Raw genomic sequence first — 20,436 nt, 5'->3', positions numbered from 1 at the left:
ATGCCCCTACAAAAGATGGAGCTGGGCGATATGTCTCTTTATAGGGGACATTTCCTCATCCATTCAAAGGAAGCCAGCTCATCTTGAACATGTATTTACATGTCTTGACATGGGCATTTGAGTTTGACACAATTAAAGGTCATTACCTTATGCCATTAACCATGTTTGAAGAATTTTTTTATTGAAAAAGAATATACATAAATCATGCACATATCTGTGTATACCTCACTGAATTTTTACAAACTAAACATACCCATGTAATCAGCATCAAGATTAAGAAGCAATGTTATGAGCACCCAGAGACTCATGAGTGCCCCTTCCAGTGACCACTCATCCCCCAAATAACACTGATTTTGACCACACTTCTAGAATGCTTGCTAAGTGTTTGAATATATTTTGTCTCATATGATCCTTACAATACTGGGAGGTAGGTGGGGCTGGGTAGTTACTCAGACAAAGAATACAACTTCATTTATTCAATGCCTTTTTTGTTGCCTTCATCATGGCATTCCATAATTTGGGCAGTATATTCTGTGAATAACCTGGATAAAATCCACCTGAAAATCCTCCAATCCTACTGAAATAACTAAACTTGAGATGTTATATAACAGATAATAAAACCCGACCCACTGAAAGCGCCTGTTATTTCAAGCAGTGGGAGACTCCAGTGCAGTGGAACTCCTTCCCCTCCAGCTTTTATTCATGTTGCTTGTTTTGAGGGCTCCTGGGTGGTGCTCTGATTAGAAGTGAAGAATACAGTTGTTAGAACATTTGCTGCAGCTGTATGCTCTGCTTTCAAAGTTCCTATATTACTGAGATATTGCAATGGCTCTGAAAATACATAAAGCATTATTGTTATGCTTAGCATGAGCCCTGTAATGCTTCCATTTGGGGAATTTATTTTGATGGAAATAGCTCATTAGACCAGAAAATGCCTGTTTTGTTTTCATTTCATTTAAAAAAAAAAAATCTGTGCATGTTTGCATAGCAGGTAGAGTTAAAAACCCAGTGTAGCAAGACTTCAGCTATTTTTTTCTTCCCTTTCAAAAACAATAACAGAAAAGGGACTTTATATATAATATGCCCCAATTTACTTGAAAATAATGAATGCATACAATTTTGCATCCTCAAGTATTAATTATAGAGGAATTTATAGTAATTTATAATGCATTAGAAGATTATTTTTTTAAGAGAACTTGGCCAGAGCCAATGGTAACTTTAGCTCTCATTTATAATAATGGAATAACTGCATTGAAACTTGACTTTTTATTCTAATCATATAATTGAAAAATAACATTTAACATACCCCCAAACATGATGAACTCATTAAAAAGCTTTTTATTTGTTATTTTACAATAGTTAAAATAATTAGCTTGTTTTAAACAAAATTTTAGCCGTTATTTTCCTTAGTTCTTTACAGACTAACAAATACTAGTGGAGTTGTTTCTTCAATTATGTCACCGTATATGTCCAAATAAACTGCAAATATATTAAATTATAGTGCCCTGGTGGTTCTGTTTAAGAAACTTTCTATAACTGCCAACTTGCATGGTATTGTGTCTCTAGAATTCATAGGCATTTTTTTTTCTTTTATGTAAAAGAAAATCAAGATTTTCTAAGGTTGGCATAAGGAGGTTGAATCAGTCATAGAATAAGGGGCAGGTGGATTTTTATGGTCTTCTTTTTGGGGATTTTACTGTGTTTTCCCCTACTGTACTTGTTACTCTAACCCTGATCCCAATTTTATTCTGAGAAGTGGGTTTAGTGCTTTTCTGGTTATTCCATTTTGACCCAGCTATGAATGTGTAGTCTTTACCTTCATAATCTGCAGTGCAGCTTAAGTAAGGCACTCAGTCAGGATTCTAGCTCTTTCAAATGGAAATAAATGAGGGAAGTAGATAAACTACACTATTTGGCTTATGAGGCAGACCTTAATGTCAGCTAGAATTTTACTATCAGGATAGGCTAGCTCTTTTCTGGGTCCCCAGAGGCCTGTTCTTAACAGAAGCCATATCTGACCACTGCCCCTTGGAAACACCTTCAAAAACATCTAGAAGTCTCAAAGTTAATAGGAAGATGGAGAGGCAGAAATAGAGTTGGCTCTTTTTTTCTTTTCACATTCCTTATCCAAAGACAAGAAATCACTCTTCTGTGAGTGATTGGTCCACAGACCTTAGGAGAGACCTCATCTGCCCACAGAAGCAGGCCCTGGCTTAAAGCCTCCACAGGAGAGTCTGCGGTTTAACAATACAATAACATCACCCCTCCCCTTAGGGGTACCATAAAAGGTCCACTTATGCAGAAAAGGGTACTTGCTTTGTGTTTTTTAACCCATGAGAGAAAGCCCTTCATTTCTATCCCACAGTGAGGTACCCAAATTCCCTGCAATCCTCTGGCAGAGAAGGGACAGATTTAGCCTTAATGTGGGGGGGGGGGGGATCCTTCTTGGGTGAGGGGTGGGGCCTCCACGAAAGGCTGATCAGCAAAAATCTTGACAAAATATTTGTATAGCTAAGCAACATAGTTATCTCTGGTCAATTCCAGATCATGGTGGTTGATACTTCCTACCACCTTTCTCCTCTGAGGCCTTACCATCTGTTGAGTGTGCTTCCTCCAATCTCTGCCCCATGGTAGATAGGCGTTTGATGTAGACCAGGTTTCTACCAGCTCTGTGTGTGTCTTGGGCGGGGCGGGGGGGAGGGTGAATTCTGTGCCCTTAGATAAAGGTAATATGCATGAATCAATTAGGTCTCTTTTTATTGCAATTTACAGACATCTAATTTGACCAGATTAAGAGAGGAAATTCATTGGTTTATGTAGCTGGGAAGACTACTGGGGTAGTTAGCTCTTTCAAAGAATATTTAATAAGGTCTGGAACCAGAGATCTATGCTATTTGCTCTAACCTTATTTCTGTTAGTCTCTCAATTCTACTGCTCTCTGATTGGTTGCATTCTATATATAGCCTCTTTCAGCTCTGCTGGAGAAAAAGTATTTCCCTCAGCGTCCTTTCACATATTCTAAGACAGGACTGTTGGTTTTGCTTCTGTCACGGGCTCCTGTCTTGTAGCAATCGCTTTTGGAGTTCAGCCCAAAGACACAGAGTAGGGTCTGGGACCAGAAGCAGAGGGGTGGGTTGAGAAATTTTGCTGGCTAACAAAAAGAAGCAAACAAATAAAAACAGTATCTCCAGCAGTTCTCTCTGCAGAGTGTGCATGCATCCTGTTCCATCTCTCTCCGTCAGTGAGGGCTGAAGCCTGTTTCTTCCTGAGTTTACCCAAGTGCAAACACAATTACCATGAATATATTCTCCGATGAAGAATGTATATTCCTGCTAATCACATGGAGCCATTGCTCTGGCACCATTCCTTTTGAAATGATATCTCTGGGGCGCCTGGGTGGCTCAGTTGGTTAAGCGACTGCCTTCGGCTCAGGTCGTGATCCTGGAGTCCCGGGATCGAGTCCCGCATCGGGCTCCCTGCTCGGCAGGGAGTCTGCTTCTCCCTCTGACCCTCCCCACTCTCATGTGCTTGCTCTCTCTCATTCTCTCTGTCTCAAATAAATAAATAAAATCTTTAAAAAAAAGATATCTCTGGTATCGTTTACTGAAAGTACATTTGCCTTATTGTTGGACTTAGCCATTTTGAAGGGCCTCCCTTTAGCTAAAGATGCTTCTGTCTGTGCAACAGTGAGTGGATGCGTCTTTTATCAGTATTTTCTTTCAGAACCTCAAGTTTCTCTCCTGATGATGGTGGTATATGTATATTTCAGTTTTCCTTATTACAGTTCCAAATGGACAACTGAAAGTGTGCCCTTTTTTGAGGAAATAAAGAGAAAATTTGGTTTCAAGATGTGTCTTTCAGAAAAATTCACAAAGAATGACATGGAGTGTCTTTTCAGAAAGCAAAACAAAAATTCACTAGAATGCCAACTAAATATTTCTTAACCTGAATATTAATTTCCCCCTCAATCCTCCCTTAGTACTTCAACCTCAGAAATTAATTGCTTAAAATAGTTTGGCAACATAACAGAAGCAAAGCACAAGCATGAAAATGGACAATAGACTGGCTATTTAGATTGGGGAGAAATGAAAGGATAGTTTATTTTGACCTCTTAGTAATTGCTAAAAATAGTAATGACTCATTTGATGGTGGACATTAGTATTGAATAAGAAAGTGGCCCAAATGCAGAGAGTAACCATGCTATGATCCAGCTCACCCATGCGGCACAGTTTATGGTACTTTGTCAGTTAATCTGGGGAAAAGGGATCTACAGGTGGGATACTTTCCCAGGAAGGTCAAGTATTCAGGCACAAGGGAGAGAACTTTCCTCCCAAAACTTGTTGCTGATAACCAAAGGAAACAGATATACTTCTTGCTTCTTTTGTGACAGAGAGCTATCACTAGGGGCATGTATTATTTTTATTAAATCTCATTCTTCTTGAGGCCATTGATTATTCCTTTTGTGAGAAGAAACATCCACTAATTTCAAACATTACCTTAGAAAGGAAACAGACAACTTACATAAAATAAATCATAGAAAGCCGATGAACTGAGAACTCCTTTGCTGAAAGCCAATTTGCCAAATGACCAATTTGCCTAAAGCGAATTTGCTAAAAATCAATTTACTGGATGACCTAGTCTCCAAATTATTGAGGATAGAACCAAATTTTGGTTCCACCACTGCTCCTACTTCTGCCACTGCTCTTTGTTGTCATGTTTGCCCCAGTTGGGTCTTTGCCTTTGGTAGCAAAACAGCTACCCAAACTATGCAAATACCTGTTTCAAGGTATTTATCAGACAGTCATTAGAGGCTATGTCATCTGTTTTAGAGAAAAGGAAACTGAGGTTTACAAAAGTTAATTAACTTGCTTATTTCAGTCAGTTAAGTTTCCATACGCATTACGTACACAGATTTCTCTGGGTCCGAGGCATTATCCACTCGCTTTTAACCATCATTAACCGTTATATTGTTATTCACTCATTTTTAGAGTATTTCATCCTGCGACCATACCTAGGAAGAACCAGGGCAAAACAAGTTCATAATGACCAGGATCTTTTAGGAAAAGAAAGGAAATACCAGCATATTAACCAATGCTCTGTGAGGGAGTGGCATATTTGGATTGATTAAATATTCTGTTTAAAATAATTATCTGTACTCCATCTTGGAGATAAATATAACACAGAAATACACAACTCTACATCTATATGGAAAGAATGGAACTTTATTGTTTATTTTAGGTTGATTTAAAAAATATCGCTGAGCTTGGAGTCACTGTTCTGATCAAGAGGAAGCCAGATTCAGAGTTCATACGTGGAACAAAGATCCAACAAATATTTAAAATCCTGAGAGTACAAGGTTATAAATTCATTTGATAAATGGTATCAGCTGTCAAAAAATGTTACCAGTCAGTAACAACTTACTCGTTGTTACTTATTAGGGTTATCAGGAACTTTTGAGAACAGTCCTGGCAACTGGGATGGGGAGGGTAATCTTACTTTGGAATAGTAGCTCACTGATGGAGTCACATCTTCCAACAGGTAAAGGATGCTGTCCCTGCCCACAGAGTAAGAGCCTAAGGTACAATTCAATAACCTGTGGTCAACAGTGAAACTGAAGCTGAGACGTTACAGAGGTGATGTACTGAGGCATTCATGAGCCCGGGCAAATTCATGTCATTTTTTCCCGGGAACTATGGTACAGAAGAAACAATCCATTCATATCACCAGATATAATGCCTGCTCTTTTGCAAGGGAGGATATTTTTCTGACTAAGTGGTTATTGGCTCTTTAGAAAAAAGAGGATTTTTAAAACCTCTCCTGGAATTTAGGTGGGAAACAGGATCACTGTGCCAAATACGGCACACTGGGGTACCTATGAATGAATTAGAAAATGGACTCCATCAAGGCTAGGGATATATTCAGATTGGCTGGGGGAACCTGGGCTGGATCTAGCTCCCCTGTCGCCTCGGCTGAGAGTCTTTGTGTGGGGCACAACCTGTGTAACCATGTTTTCCTTCCTCATTAAAAACTGTGACCAACAAAAAAAAACATACTATTTACAATCTAGTTTCCAAAAGTCTGTTCCTCGTGTCAAATTCCATATTCTCATCAAATATTTTATAATTAAGTACTAATTACTTTCTAATTGCCTATTTGTTTTGTTTCTTATTGATTTTAAAGTAAGTGTATTTTAAAGTAAGTTTTTTGGTATAAAATGGTCCATACTCATTATATCTATATATGTATCTCTTTATATAAAGTAACAAAAATGGACAAAGAAAAAATGAAAGTCTTTCCCCACTCCCAGTCTCATCTTCTGGAAATATCCACTATAGGACTAGGCCTGAGAGGGAGGGTAAATAACTTGCCCAAGCTCTACCCACCAGTAAGCAAGGGTTTGACTCAGGCCCTTTGACTCAGGGTTACTCTCTAAAACTCTACATTCCATTGCCTCTGAACAATTTCAATGTCTTCATTTTTTTTTTCCTTTGGATTTTTCTCAGTTATTGCCATAGAAAAACTTCATTTCTCTTACTTTCACCCTCTCTTCCTTTTGCTAGTTGGGAATCCCATATGGTTCTGGTCAAGTCAAGCAAGTACAAGAATAGAGCTAATGAAATATATTCATTAAATAAAATCTAAGTTTTATCTTTTGTAGTGAGATTGACAGTAACAGGAAGCGACAGCCTCAACCTTAAAATATCTTGAATCCTCTTCAGAATCTATAATGACATCTTCTACTTTCTCTTTCTCTTATAATTAAAATTTTAATTTAATTTACCTTAAGCACTAATGTTCAAGGGAAATTTCTTATTAAATTTTATTGTACCTCTTATTTTCCAAATTTATAGCAACTTCTACCTCACTTTGTATGAATGAACTTGAATACTGCTTCAGACTTCTTTCTTAAACTCAAGTACCTCTTTGGAACACATAAAGTACATAAAGTATGGAATAGAATCATAAAAGTGGCTCTATTTCTATGTAGTTGATTGATTTATAGAAGGAGCTTCATTACATTGTAGTCAACATAATATGCACTACTGGATTATATTACACTTATTTAAATGTTTTCTAGTATGTGATCTCTCATCCTTTTAAGTAATTTTTCTTATTGCATTTTGAAATTCTCAAGAGCAGAACCTCTTTCTACTGCATGGCATGTCTGTTTACAATATAGACTTCACACAGGTTTAATAAATTTTATTAAATTTTGTTATATAATTAGCCATCAGATGTGAAAAGCCTTTCTACAGAGCTATTTTTTATAACATGATAAGCTCTTACATTACAGACTTTATTTATGATGGGTATGTAGTAAGTTTTACTAATTTTATCCAAAAGTTTTAGGATGATACATTTTGGAAGGAAGCTGGGGTAAAAGCTTCAGTCCAACTCCAAGCATCTGGTCCCTGATTCAGATCACCTCTGGCCTTGTTTTCTTGCAGCATTGATTGAGAAGGGTGAGACCCCAGGAATCCTGGTCTGCAGAGTTGTGGCTCCTCCTTTGAGAGAGAATGCACTCTATGAACGGAGAGTTTATTTTTTCACATGTAGCTAAAAAGTAGGGAATGTTATTCACTATAATGATTACTATGCTGTTTTAAGATTAAATGTGGACCTAGCTCTAATTATAACTTACAACATTTAAGTTCTGAATTTTTAAAAGCCACGTGTTTGTCCCTACTGATTTTTCTTTTTCTCTTTTATACAGTTTTATGTATTCCTGCATTTTTAACTTGCAAAAGCAGCATGATACTTAAGATTTTGTATTGTTTCTTTTTTCCTTTTCTTAAGACTGTGTTTTTAAGATCTACCCATGTTTGCTATTTGCATTTCCAGATCATTGCTTCTAAGCAAGGCATAACGTTTTATAGTATGCATGCACCATGCTTTACCAATCTATTCTGTTAGTGATCTTATTTGATTCGAACTCTGCCACCACCACTAATGTGACACGTTCTTCTAAATGTCCCCTTAAGCAACTGTGTGAGCGATTCTCCAGGGATATGCCCTGGAGAGGGATTGCCAGATCATCGGTTACACCATTCCAGTTTTCACTAAGTACTGCCAGACAGTGCTTCAGAATGACTACTAGTTTTATTTCCACATTTTTGGCTAACTCCTGGTATTGCTCAATTTCTAGATTTTTACAAATCTACTAAATGTGAAGTAGTACTTTAATTTGCATTTTTTCCTAGTAATTAGTCAGACTGAGCATCTTTACAAATCCTTGTTAGTTATTTATGTTCTCATTGAATTTCTCTTCCTGTATTTTGTTCAATTTTTTTTCCTATCAGGTTTCTTATCTTTTTCTTTTTTTGTGTAAGTTTCTTTTAGAATGTAGATACTAATCCCGCGTTAGTTTTTGTTTTTGAAGGGTCTTCAGCTTTCCTGGTTCTGTCAGTCCTTAGTCTATGGCAACTGATAAACAGAAACCCCAAATTTGGTTTAGTCTTCATCTTGTTGACCTTTTTGAATCTTGATTAAGAAGTGCTTTTTCATTCCAAAGTCACAAAGATTTTCACCTGCAATTTCTTTTACTGGCCTTACATTTTCTCCACTAATTTTCACACAACAACATAATTTTGTTGAACTTCAGTGGATGCTACGGCCTTTCCTCAAGTGAGAGATCTAAACCCCTCCACGATGTAGTAAACCAAATTCAGCATTTGGCCAAAAAGCATACTCTGGAGTAAACCTTTTTTCTTACGTATTTAACTTGAATTTAGATTTAAAAAACTGAAATGTGAGAAAGATTTTTAAAGATGTCTGTGCTTTCTTCAAACAGGAAGGAAGCAAATTTTGAGAAATGTTCACAGTTGTTGGTCTGATTCAGTGACAGTAGGCAGGATGGAGAAGATGCATTCAGACTGACAGCCTCAGAGCAAAGTTGTAAGGTAAGTATATTTGTTTGGATCACAGCAGTCCCATTAAGGTGCAGGAGTTTAAGCACATGCCCTGTTTGTATGAAAAGCATTATTGTTTTCAAACATTTTCCATTCCTCCCTAGCCGCCTTTCATTTTGTGCCTTTCGAATGATGAAACAACTCACATTTCAGAGCTGTTGCAGTGTTAAAGTTGTGGCTTCATAGAAACCCCAAGCATTTTCTTTTTTTTTTTTTTTTTTGCTCTACATTTTGATTTTTTTGTGTGTTTGTTGTCTCTTTTGGTTCTTAAGTTAACCTAATTTATAAATTGAGCCCTATCCATTTCCATTTATTTTTTTATTGCCTGAAATTTGTGTCAAAAAACTCAGAGGATACGGCCCCAGAGGAAACAACCTATTTCCCAATTTTAGATGCTAATTCGCTACTAAATTTCTTGGGTTCTCATATATTTATTTATTTTCGATCCTACATCTCACCTTGGATGTACAGTCTCGACACGGCATTTATTGGGAGGGTTAGCCTATCCCCAGAAGAGAGGTACACAGGATGCATGGAAAACTTTCACAGCTCCCGTGATCTCTGTCTTTTGGGGAGTTTCTTTCATGTCATTGCCATTCCTGGAATAGCCAGAGACCAGGGAGCAGAGCCCGGGGAGAAGAATAGGAGGCTGATACGGTGACCTCCCAAGCCAGCTGTGCAATCTGCCTCCTTATCTTCCAGAGAACGAGGCCCTGCAGCAGCTGTTCAGTGGAGAGTGCTCAGGACCGCGCTGGGGGCCTCTTTACTTGTCTGTTCTTTGATCCTCCCCACTTTTTGTAAGCCCAGATGTGTGCTCAGATGTGAGACAGCTGTTCAAAGGACATCTCAGGATAAAAATCAACTTCTATTCAGTCATTATTATCAATTCTTCAGATATCATTAGTCTAGTAAATATATATGTCATGACTCGAGCAAATCTTCGCTACTAAGTGGGGTATTTTCTCAATGAGGTTACGGTTACCAAAACTTAAAAAAAAATAATATCCTGTAACGATTCTTATGCTTAAATATATATTTTTAATAATCCCCCTCCTGCCAGGGCTGGTCCTATACCTACCTTGTATAATTTAAGGGGTGTAGAAAAGCTACTCTGTTCATAAATGTTTCACCAGCTTGTTATGAAACCTATAGTTTCCCCCGGAAAGGCCTCGTTTAGGTCAGGCATCCCCAACTAAGCTCACATGCAAGGGTTGTCTTACAACATGGTCATCTTATTGCCGCCCTGAAATGGGAAAGCATCTTGCTGGGGACGGAAGATGCAAATGGGCATGGGTCAAATAAGGTTCCTGCCCTGGGGGCCCTTACAGTCTGGAGAGGCAGGGTACACATACTGATGACAAAATAACAAGACGAAGGAGCATCTGTGTAGATCCTTACATCCACTTGTGTAAATCATCACTTCTGTAGAAATCATCACATTCTGGGAGTTCAGAAAGATCTCCAAGGCCTGGTCCTCAGAGAAAGGGTTTTCGGATGACTAGGTGCTGAAGGCTGACACAGATGAAAGGTAGGGCTTGGGTAAAAGAGAGAAGATAAGGAATATTCTAGACCAGGAACAAAAGTTAATAACGTGGAAACAGGCCAGGCCAGGGTGACTGGAATGGGTGAGTTCATATAAGAGGTTCCCAACAGCGAGTATGCTGTTGAAGACAAAAGCTTGCATAACAAGGTCAAAAAAGTGGACATTTCTTGTTTTCTATTTTAGATCTAACCTATGAAAAGCCTGATTTTTAAAATGCACATAAAGCAAAGAGAGTCATTGTGTTTATTATTTAAGCCACAGAAAGACTTAACAAAGCTGTGTATAAATGACACCCAGGGCCTCTCCTAAGCAAAACTGTGAACACATCAAATCTGCCCTTGATTCCCTGACATCCTCTTTTCCTAGGAACGTGATTTATTTCTTTGCTTGCTGTCCCTTCTACTGGAGATGATCTGTCTAAATGCCTTTGGGATCAGCCCATTTTCTGCCCGTCCATGGGGTTTTTATCAGAAAAATTGGGAGAGAAAGAAACCCACTATGCTTTGTCTCCTACTGTCCCTAGATTCTCCTAAAATGAAACCCTCTTCTCTGGCTCTGCAATCTTAATCCCAGACCGCTCTGTGCCCCTCCTCGCCTGACTTCTCTTCCACTGCAGCATCCTTCTGAACTTTTCAGGGTGCCGCCCGAATCCTCAGTTACTCCTGGTACCCTCAAACCCTTCCTGTAATGTTTTCTTCCTTCCTGATCTTACTAGAGACCTAGAGGCCTCTTACAGGTACAGTTTCCAAGGCTGCTCATTACACTGAGGTTTCTCATTCCCTCATACACCACATACATACCTTAGGGTGGGGTAACGCCCTCCTCCCTTCCCAGTTCCCCCTTCAGATCTTTTTTTTTAATCCAAATAAAAACACTTAGTCCTTTGAAGCCCTTTATTTCCTTCTACCAACCTAAAATCTACCAGCCAGTCCGGTGTTCCATCCTGATTTACTACTTTCCCTTCTATTCCAGCTCTTTTCGTCATCCTCACTGACTGCTCACATTGATGTTTAACCCAACATTTTAGTTCGTTTTCTTGATGTCTTCCTTCCAGTGGCCTTTATGTCCAGTTTATCTCAGGTACCCAAACCTATGACCACATTCTGGACATTGCAATCATTTGCAACGGTTCCTTCTCTGGAAGAACACATTGAAACACTCTCCCTATGACTGCAACCTAACTGTCCTTCTAACTCTTTATCCAATTACTAATGCTCTTCTCAACCTTTACCTGCTTAGGGATATCCAGTCTTTTCACTGTTCTACTAATTTTCCAGGTATCACCCCACATGTCCCTTTATTCTCTTTTTACTCTCTTCTCTATGCTGACTGGATGCCATAGTCCTTTCTTTTTTTTAACTACACTGTCATCTAAATCTCTAGAATCTTTAACCCATTGTCCTTTTGTCTCATCCACCTGATAAAATTCCAAACCTGGGTCAATGCAGCCATGTGCTTTCTTCATAATGGCACATTAATTGGTGAACTGTTGGAAACACACACACACACACACACACACACACGCACGCGTAACTTCATGGGCTGTTGCCACCCAAATTCATGGTTTCTACCTTCACTTGGTCATCCATCCTGCCACATCTCTTCTGGTGCCCCGATTAGCTCCCCTCTATTTCCTATGATGCTCCTTCAAATCTTCTCCATTAGCCTCTGACTTCTATCGCCCCCACCCGCACCTCCACGGTCTCATTTTCGGCAAATGAGTTTGCCTCTAGCCTCAAAGGAAAAAAGAAAGAAAAAAATAAAAGGAACCCTCTTTTTCTTTCCCAAACCAACAAACTTAGCTGCCTGAGCAACTATTATTTCCTCTTTATCTCCTGTTGAATCAGAGAAGACACCCCTTCTATTTGAGGATTATCTTACTCATGGTGCTTTGAGTCCCATCCTTTTATATGCTGCTGTTATTCAGATTACTAATCTCTCCTGTATCCCAATCTCCAACCTGCTCACCTAGTTCATCGCTTCTTCTCTATGCCTCCTCAATCCCACATCCTCTCTAACTGTGGCTCTGTCACTCTGCTTTGCCTCACCAGCAGAAATCTCCAGAGAGTTGCCTCACCTTGATCTATGCCATATTCACATCCGCATCCACATCCTTGTATCATCTCCCTTTCGCTCTCCTGCCACCTGGTGAATCTGCTCTTTTACAAATATGCAGTTGTTCATTCCAAAGGACATTTGTAAGCCCTCCCCTTCCTTGTCTTCTCTGCAGCACTGACGATTCTGCCTTCTCCCTCTTTTCTGACAAAGTGCCCTCTTGCACTGCAATTTGCTTCATAACAGATGTGGGAACGCATCTGCTTGCCAACAAAATCCTCACCCTTACATCCACAATCAAGCTTCCTTTCCCCCTCCTGTTGCAAGAGAAGAGGTGACCTCTTCTTCCTGAGGCTAAACCTGTCACCCACCGGTCTGAATCCACTCGGCCAGAAACCCAGACCTCTTGACTCCTCCTCTCTTACCCTTCTTGATATAATCAGGCATCATGTCCTACCAATTCTGCCCCATTTCCTGTCTCTTGACTCTCTCCAGTATCCTCATCCCCACTCTAAGCATTTTGGATCAGTGTACCATTATCAGGTCCATACTGTTATTTCAACAGCCTCCAGAGAGGCCAACTTACTGCTAAGCTAATGCTGCTTCAGTATTAAGGTTCTATACTTCCACAGGCTTTGCAAACACCCTGGTCTTAGAATGTTGCATTCTTTGTCTTAAATAGAACTTCCAAATTGCCTTAGCTTTAACACCTACCATCCTTGGGCCTGCCCCCAGGCCCACATACTGTGTTGTCTCCAGTATTGTGCCCAGCTAACCCATGCTCCATACAGCCGACAGTGTGACTATCTGCAAGTGAAAATGATACTACTGTGCCACTTCCTTGCTTAAAAATCTTCCAATGGTTTCCTATTGCTTTTAGCTTTTAGGGGAAAATTCCCAAATACAGCTTTTGGGTCCACTCTGACCTTACCTCTGCTTTTCTCTCTGGAACCCCCTTTCATTACACATTTTACACGTTTTCAGGACATTCTCTTATCTGCAGGGTGGTAAGCAGGGCAGCTTCTATCTTTCTTTGAAGATGAGAAAAATAAAGCTCAGAGAGGATACATAATCTTCCCAGGTCTATGGAACAAATGACTTATGTGGCCGAGATTTGGGCCGAGTTCTTCAGATTCCATTTGCAACTTATTTTTCCATTATAACATGTGGTTTCTATGTACAAATGTGCTCATTCTGCGACTATGCTGAAAACAGAAAAGTCTTTGTAAATCCTGGGTCACTTATTAGTTGGTAAGGTTTTCACAATTTGATTTGGATGTCAACGAAATCAACTGGGTTTTGTTTTGTTTTTTAATTTTTAAGTAAACTCTACACCCAATGTGGGGCTCGAACCCATGACCCCGAGATCAAGAATCACATGCTATACCAACTGAGCCAGCCAGGTGCCTCTCAACTGTTGTTTTTTGTTTTGTTTTGTTTTAATTAATCTTCTAATTATTATATTTTTGTTCCTACAGTCATCTAAATTTTCCTATTAACTCTTTACAGGCTGACATGTGTTAGGGCGTGGGTTCCCAAACAGATCCATTTATAAAGGGGATGGTTTAAGCTGGGATGCTCCCAGTTCTGTGTGAGGTCATCCTGATTTCAGAATAGTGTACCGACTGAGATGGTCTGGAACTTGCCTGAACTTTTGCCAGGTTTCTTCCTGACCTCTCTTTTCTTAGAGAATTTCCTTAAAAAAACTTGCAATTGTAAATTCTTTCTCTGCCCTCTGAGATGTAAATCTCCCAGAAATATAATAATGCAATATCTTGAAAAGTCTTCCTTGTCATTTTTATCAAGTGTCCAGTATAATTTCTTTTTTGTAGTGTCCACCATTGAGAACTATTTATAAATATATGGAAAAATATATTTGTAGGCACAACACTGATACTGATCTTGGTCCTTTCATTGCATTTCACGTGCCAAAAAGATTTTATCCTATGTATTTGCTACTTGTACACAGAAAAATAATTGATGTATATTTCTCAAAGATCACATCACTATTTCAGGGGCGCCTGGGTGGCTCAGTCATTAAGCGTCTGCCTTCGGCTCAGGTCGTGATCCCAGGGTCCTGGGATCGAGCCCCACATCAGGCTCCCTGCTCGGCGGGAAGCCTGCTTCTCCCTCTCCCACTCCCCCTGCTTGTGTTCCCTCTCTAGCTGTGTCTCTCTCTGTCAAATAAATAAATAAAATCTTAAAAAAAAAAAAGATCACATCACTATTTCAGAGTGCATTGATTTTTTTTTTTTTTAGATTCCCCCTTTAAATGGATTCTGACAGAGGGTGTCACTTTGGTTACCTTTTTCTTCTTCTAGGTAGTATGTTTTCTTGGCAATGTTTTTCTTAATATAAGAGCAGACAGCATTGTTTTCCTTGCTGATAGTGCCTTGAGTTATTTTATGACATAGTTTCATTTGTCTCCATAAAAGTAGGAGAATATTGAGAAGGCTGGAATATAAGGAGAGGCCGTTCAGCCCACCAGGCTCTTTTCCCTTTAATGCACCCTGGAGAACATTTAATTGCTTCTTGAATGACCCCCAAGGTCTTCCTAGAATGAGCTTGTTGTCTTCTTTGTGGAGGAGACCATCCCCATTTCACTGGAACTCATTGTGACTTAATTATAGGATACATATAATAAATTGGAGGCAATCAGTAATCCTTAATCAAACAGGGTAAATTTGTTTCACATGCAAGACACAATGGGCCCTTGTGAAATAGATGGCACACTTTCATTTACTGAACGATACCCAGATTAATTAACTCACCTGATAGCTGTGGTTCCAATTTCCCAACTGCAACTCAAGTCTATCTTATGCTTGCCCTTCTTTCTTCTCTTTCTTGTTATCATTCCATGAAACTGCTCCTTAACAGACTTGCAGATTCAAAGATGATCATTTTGGTCCACATATGTTATCTTGTCATTATACAAAATAAAGCATATATTTATGAATAGCACATAGTATATATGTATATATAGGACGTATACATACATATATCTACATGCATACATGCATGTGTGTGTGCACAGACACGCATACTCACCCGCACTCGGTGTGGGAAACACTAACATTTCTTTTGATGTGGCATTTCTTTAATTACAACTCCATTACAAATCTTAGTTCAATGGGTCTATATCCAGAATTTTACAGTAATTTCCTCAAGCCTCCAGCAGTGCCTAATCACTTTCTAGAGCAGAGATTTTAGCTGTTTGGTGTCTGCTGGCTGTTTTCCCTGAAAATTACTGTAAGAGATTTAATTGATTTATATTTCATTTATCTTACAAAAAGTTGAGGTTTTTATTAAATTTAAGTGCCTGTTTAGTGCCTCTCATTGTGTATCCTGATTACTTTTGGTGACTCAGTGTAACATTTAATAACTATTAGTTTTCTTTTGGAGAGTTCTTAACCAGGAAACAAGAGTTCTTACAGCTACATAGATAATTAACTTGAAGCTTGTCGGTCTCCTGAGAGACATCAAATATGTAAATGAGGAACTTAAGCCTTAACAAGACATGGTAAGGAAATCACTAAAACTTTTATCACATGAAAGCTAAAATCCGCAGTTAAAAAATATACCAATATGCTTTGAAGAACTAATATATGCTTCTTTGCTTAGGATTTGTGAAATTTATGGGCTTTAAATTCTTTTTCAAAGCTGCAGGAGCTAGTCAGATCTGTTAAGAAAAAAACCAAAGAAGATAATAAGAAAACAAGGACAGGAACCACATTTAAATGTTCCACAATGCTACCATATGATTGGAGCTCAACAAATATTTAATAAACATACACCAAGGTTTTCTCTTTTATTTTACAAAATCCTCATTTGCAGTACCTAACATTGTTCCCATCTTTTAATCATAATGCCTTTCAGAGCCAACCAATACATGATATCTTTGGACTGTTGTTTGTTTTTTTTTTAACTAATTAATTAATTTTTTTATGTAGTGTTCCATGATTCATTAAAGACTTAAAACAGAAGGAAGAGCCATTCGTGTTTGATTTTTTTAAACTGATTAACCAGTTCTCTTCATTTTTCTGTACATGCCTCTATTGTATAATGTATCTAAAGAAAAATATGGAGGAAAAGACCCTTTAAATTTCTGAGCTTGTTTTAATATGAAAACATTTTATCATTATAAAAACTTCTAGTTACCTGGATAACATGTTTTTTTGTTGTAATTGATGGATTATGTTTTCTTGAGACATGTGGAACTAGCGAATGGAATGGGTGAAACTGAGAAAGCATTTGTAAATTCACCAGAGAATGGTTTTCTTGAAAAGTCGATAGGTTTTTTGATTTTTTTGAAAAGGCAAATCATTTGAAGCTTTTAAAGACCATTTACCTGGCTCTCAGCGGGTTATGTACTTTTAGTGGAGTGTACTTCTAATTCTTTCCTCCAGTCTTCAGTTGGGTGTGCAGATTATATATATGCGAGTCTATCGCTAGAGTTAGGGATAACACGGCGGCCCAGACCTGCCCCGGATTTGGACGTGGTTGAACGCCCCTGTGGCTGGTGCGGCGGCGTGTGTCCCGTGGGGACAGGCATCCACTTGGGGCTCGCAGAGAGCCACGGCCGCAGTGCCTTTTCCCTCTGCAAGTCCGGGCCACAGCGCAGGCCTAACCTGGGCTAGAACCAGGGTTAGGATGGAATGTGCATCATTTCCTCAAGGAAATTGTCTGACTCTTACGTAAACACATTAAATAGCACTTGGTCAGGAATAAAGGGCATTTGTGTGCTTGACCAAGGCTCCTCCGCCGGAACTCAGGGAGTGCCTCCCGTATCAACTCTGGCGAATCTGACTGAAGGCAAAATGACTAAGAAGAGGCAGCATGGAGGAAAGGGCCACAGCCATATTTTCTTCAGGATAATAATGCTGGTTTCACTTCCTTTCTGCCCATCACGCTACTTTGTCATGATGTGAGCACGTGTTTCCCTACGTCCTAATGTTTCTGAGTTTCCCAAGTGATAAGGTATTACTGGGATTCTAGTCATAACATCAATACAAGTTTTAATGACAATTCTTTCTTTCTTTCTTTCTTCTCTCAGCTTGTTTCAAGGGTCTCCTAAGCCTGATGTCCCGAAGAGCTCCGAGTGGCCCCGGGCCATGGGTTGGTTATCACTGCGGTGCACGCTCGCGCTCAAACCCTGCGGGTGGTGGAAGAGGTTTCTCGGCTCATGAGAAGTTTACAGCCTCACCGGGGAGATAAAGTTCAAATTATGAATATTCACTACCTTGTGTGCCATGGATTTGGTTCCCTCTTGACTTCCAACCTCTCCTCAACATCTTTTAGGTCTCTTAAATTTATAATAAAGGTATCTTTCATTGGTATTGTACTTTTCTACTCATAAAGCTCTGTCATGTTCACAATCCCATGATCCTTGCAGCGCCGCTAGCTCACTGCCTACTTACTCGTTTCTAAACCCATTAAACACATCTAGAATTCAGATGAACCACGTCATCCTAAAAACAACAACACAAACACAATGCATCTGTAGAAAAGAGAGGACTGGCTCTGTTGTAGGACAGCAGTTGTTTGAGAATTGTATTTGGACTACAGAAGCTAATCTAAAAAATCTTTGATCATCCACTCATAAGTTCATTTGTAGATATCTGGGCCAGTTATCCTTTAATTCTTACTTTTTTGGCTTGCCCTCTTCAGAGCCATCCTAGAAAATGCATGATAGGGTGGCTCGCTCCATGGGAGGGGAAAAATCAAATAACGACTTGCCTGGCTTCCTGTTTAATTCACTACCTAAAATGTTCCTTTTAATCGTATTAATGATTTTAAATTTTGTTACAAATAATTCCAATTAAAACTAAACAAGGGATCCTTTTCGGGATAGAAAAAGGGAGTTTATGGCTCAACATACGGCCTTTTAAAAAGGTAATTTAATTTTGTTTCCCTTCAAAGTGAAGGGAAGATTTCAAAGCTTTAAATTATTAGAATACTTGGCTTTTGGGAATATAGTAAGAGGATTATTTTTGGTTAAATTACTGGGACCACCCTTAATAATTCATAAGAGCTACATCATTCATGACTTAAGATTGCCTTAATTAGAGAGGATTTTTATCTCATCTTCCTTTTTACTATTAGCACTTAACTACCGTTTCAGTTTTCTCTTTGACACTCTTGGCATCTAGAGCCATCTTTTCATGGGCCAGATACATAATTATTATTTATATTTGGATTTATGATGTTTAGAAAATATATAAAACCTAAAGGAAGAAGGTAACTTTCCTTGAAATTCATAGAAATGCATCAATTCTAATATTTTTGGGGTTTCGGCGATTTTAGTGTTACTTGTCTATCTAAAGAACAATGTGCTTTCTGACTATTTGGTTAAAGAAGCACATTAGAGAGAAACGTGGATTTGGGAAGAAATAAAATTTAGAATATTTCCAGGGATGTTTTAATTTGTTGACTCTCTACTGGATTGTTTATAATTGTCAGACATAAGAATAATTACGGAATAAGTACTGACTCCATCCATAAGAAAATTTACAGCTGTCATTGGCTATGCTCAGTCTCTTTCCATGTATTTCTTGTTTTCTTTTTTATTTTTTTTAAGATTTTATTTTTAAGTAATCTGTATACCAACGTAGAACTCAAACTCACAACCCTGAGATCAAGAGTCATCTGCTCTACAGGCTGAGCCCTCCAAGTGCCCCATCTTTCCTGGTATTTCTTGCTGAGGGTAATCATTTGCAAAGGTATCTGTATTTTGATAAATGGACAAATGAAATATATTTTCGAATTACTTTCAGTATGATCAAGTCCGATTGCAAAAAAGGTGAATGCAACCATTCATGGGGTTGTAAATTATTTTAAGACTGAGAAAAGCAAAGTGCTACAGATTTCAAATTTGAAATCAATTACAGAACATTTAAAATGCAACCAAACTTATTTTGGCAAATGTTATTCACTGATATAGTAACCAAATTAACACCTTTGTTAGCAGAGAACACCTTTGTTTCAGTATTCTAAAAATGGAATAAGGCAAACTGGAACTTAGTAAGAAAGTAACCCATAGTTTTTATGCTATGAACTCATGGTTTTTATGCTATAAAAGCCAAGATAACACCATGCAATAGATGCAATCCTGTTTCTTCAGGTTGGGTTCTCATGGATGTTTTCTATATACACTCAACATTGTGCATTAGTCCAGTAGTATTTTTTTAATGCACTATGATCGTAACCGGAGGTTTGTTCAATAAGTTTGGGTTTTAGAGCTTGTTTTGTGTGCAAACATACTATCTTTGATTTAATTTTTTCTGACACCATGCCCACTGCACAGTAGAGAAAAAAAGTGTAATTGTAGTTTTGTCCTTTATAGTACAGGACAAATAAATGTCAAAATCAAATGGTGGTATCCCCCAAGGGAAAACACACTTCGGTGATGAAATATTCTTCCTCACTTCCCATTGCTATTCCTCTGAACACCCAGGTGAAGCTGCCTCAGGACCTAATCAAATGCTACTAATTTGCATATAATAAAAACCTTGTCATGAGATTTTAGACTGTTACAAGGGAAAGTGCATCACATCTCTAAAATGGTAAATTATGAAGATATGCATACATCTGTTCTGAACCTACAGTTTATAAACACTCAGAATAGTTTGACCAGACCAAATCAGATAGGAGCCCCTGCTTATGTTGATGTAACTGTCAGTTAAATTCTGTGCCTAATAAAGATCCTTGGAAGTGGCATACTGCTATTTCCTATGTTCCTTGAAAATGCTGAGATATTGATAAAATGTCAGACTCCTTCTTGGGAATGACGATAACAATCAACTTTGCAAAGCAATCATTAAGGTAGCTTTTAAAAGAGTTATACGAACAAACGGTTTTCCTGGGAATTATTTGTATTTAGAATAGTACTTCTGTTTTTCAAAAATAACAGTTCACATAATAAATGTGAGG

General features: G+C 38.5%; 1 long non-coding RNA gene across 4 annotated transcripts in view; it reads left to right on the top strand.

Annotated features, from left to right (window-relative positions):
- Positions 1–20,266, top strand: part of LOC123835372 (uncharacterized) — a 50,562-nt gene extending 30,296 nt beyond the window's left edge. For all 4 annotated transcript variants that reach the window (XR_010406417.1, XR_010406418.1, XR_010406416.1 and 1 more), the window contains 3 exons: positions 5,539–5,633; positions 8,792–8,900; positions 17,561–20,266. This is a non-coding gene — a long non-coding RNA (uncharacterized LOC123835372). The remainder of the gene's footprint in view (positions 1–5,538; positions 5,634–8,791; positions 8,901–17,560) is intronic.
- Positions 20,267–20,436: the final 170 nt, after the last annotated feature.

Source organism: Mirounga angustirostris, unplaced genomic scaffold (genome assembly GCF_029215605.1).
Source record: "Mirounga angustirostris isolate CCGP_5_RB_7025 unplaced genomic scaffold, mMirAng1.0.hap1 SCAF_12, whole genome shotgun sequence".
Taxonomy (NCBI): domain Eukaryota; kingdom Metazoa; phylum Chordata; class Mammalia; order Carnivora; family Phocidae; genus Mirounga; species Mirounga angustirostris.
The sequence above is the reverse complement of the archived record's forward strand: the minus strand, read 5'-3'. Positions and strand labels throughout refer to the sequence as shown.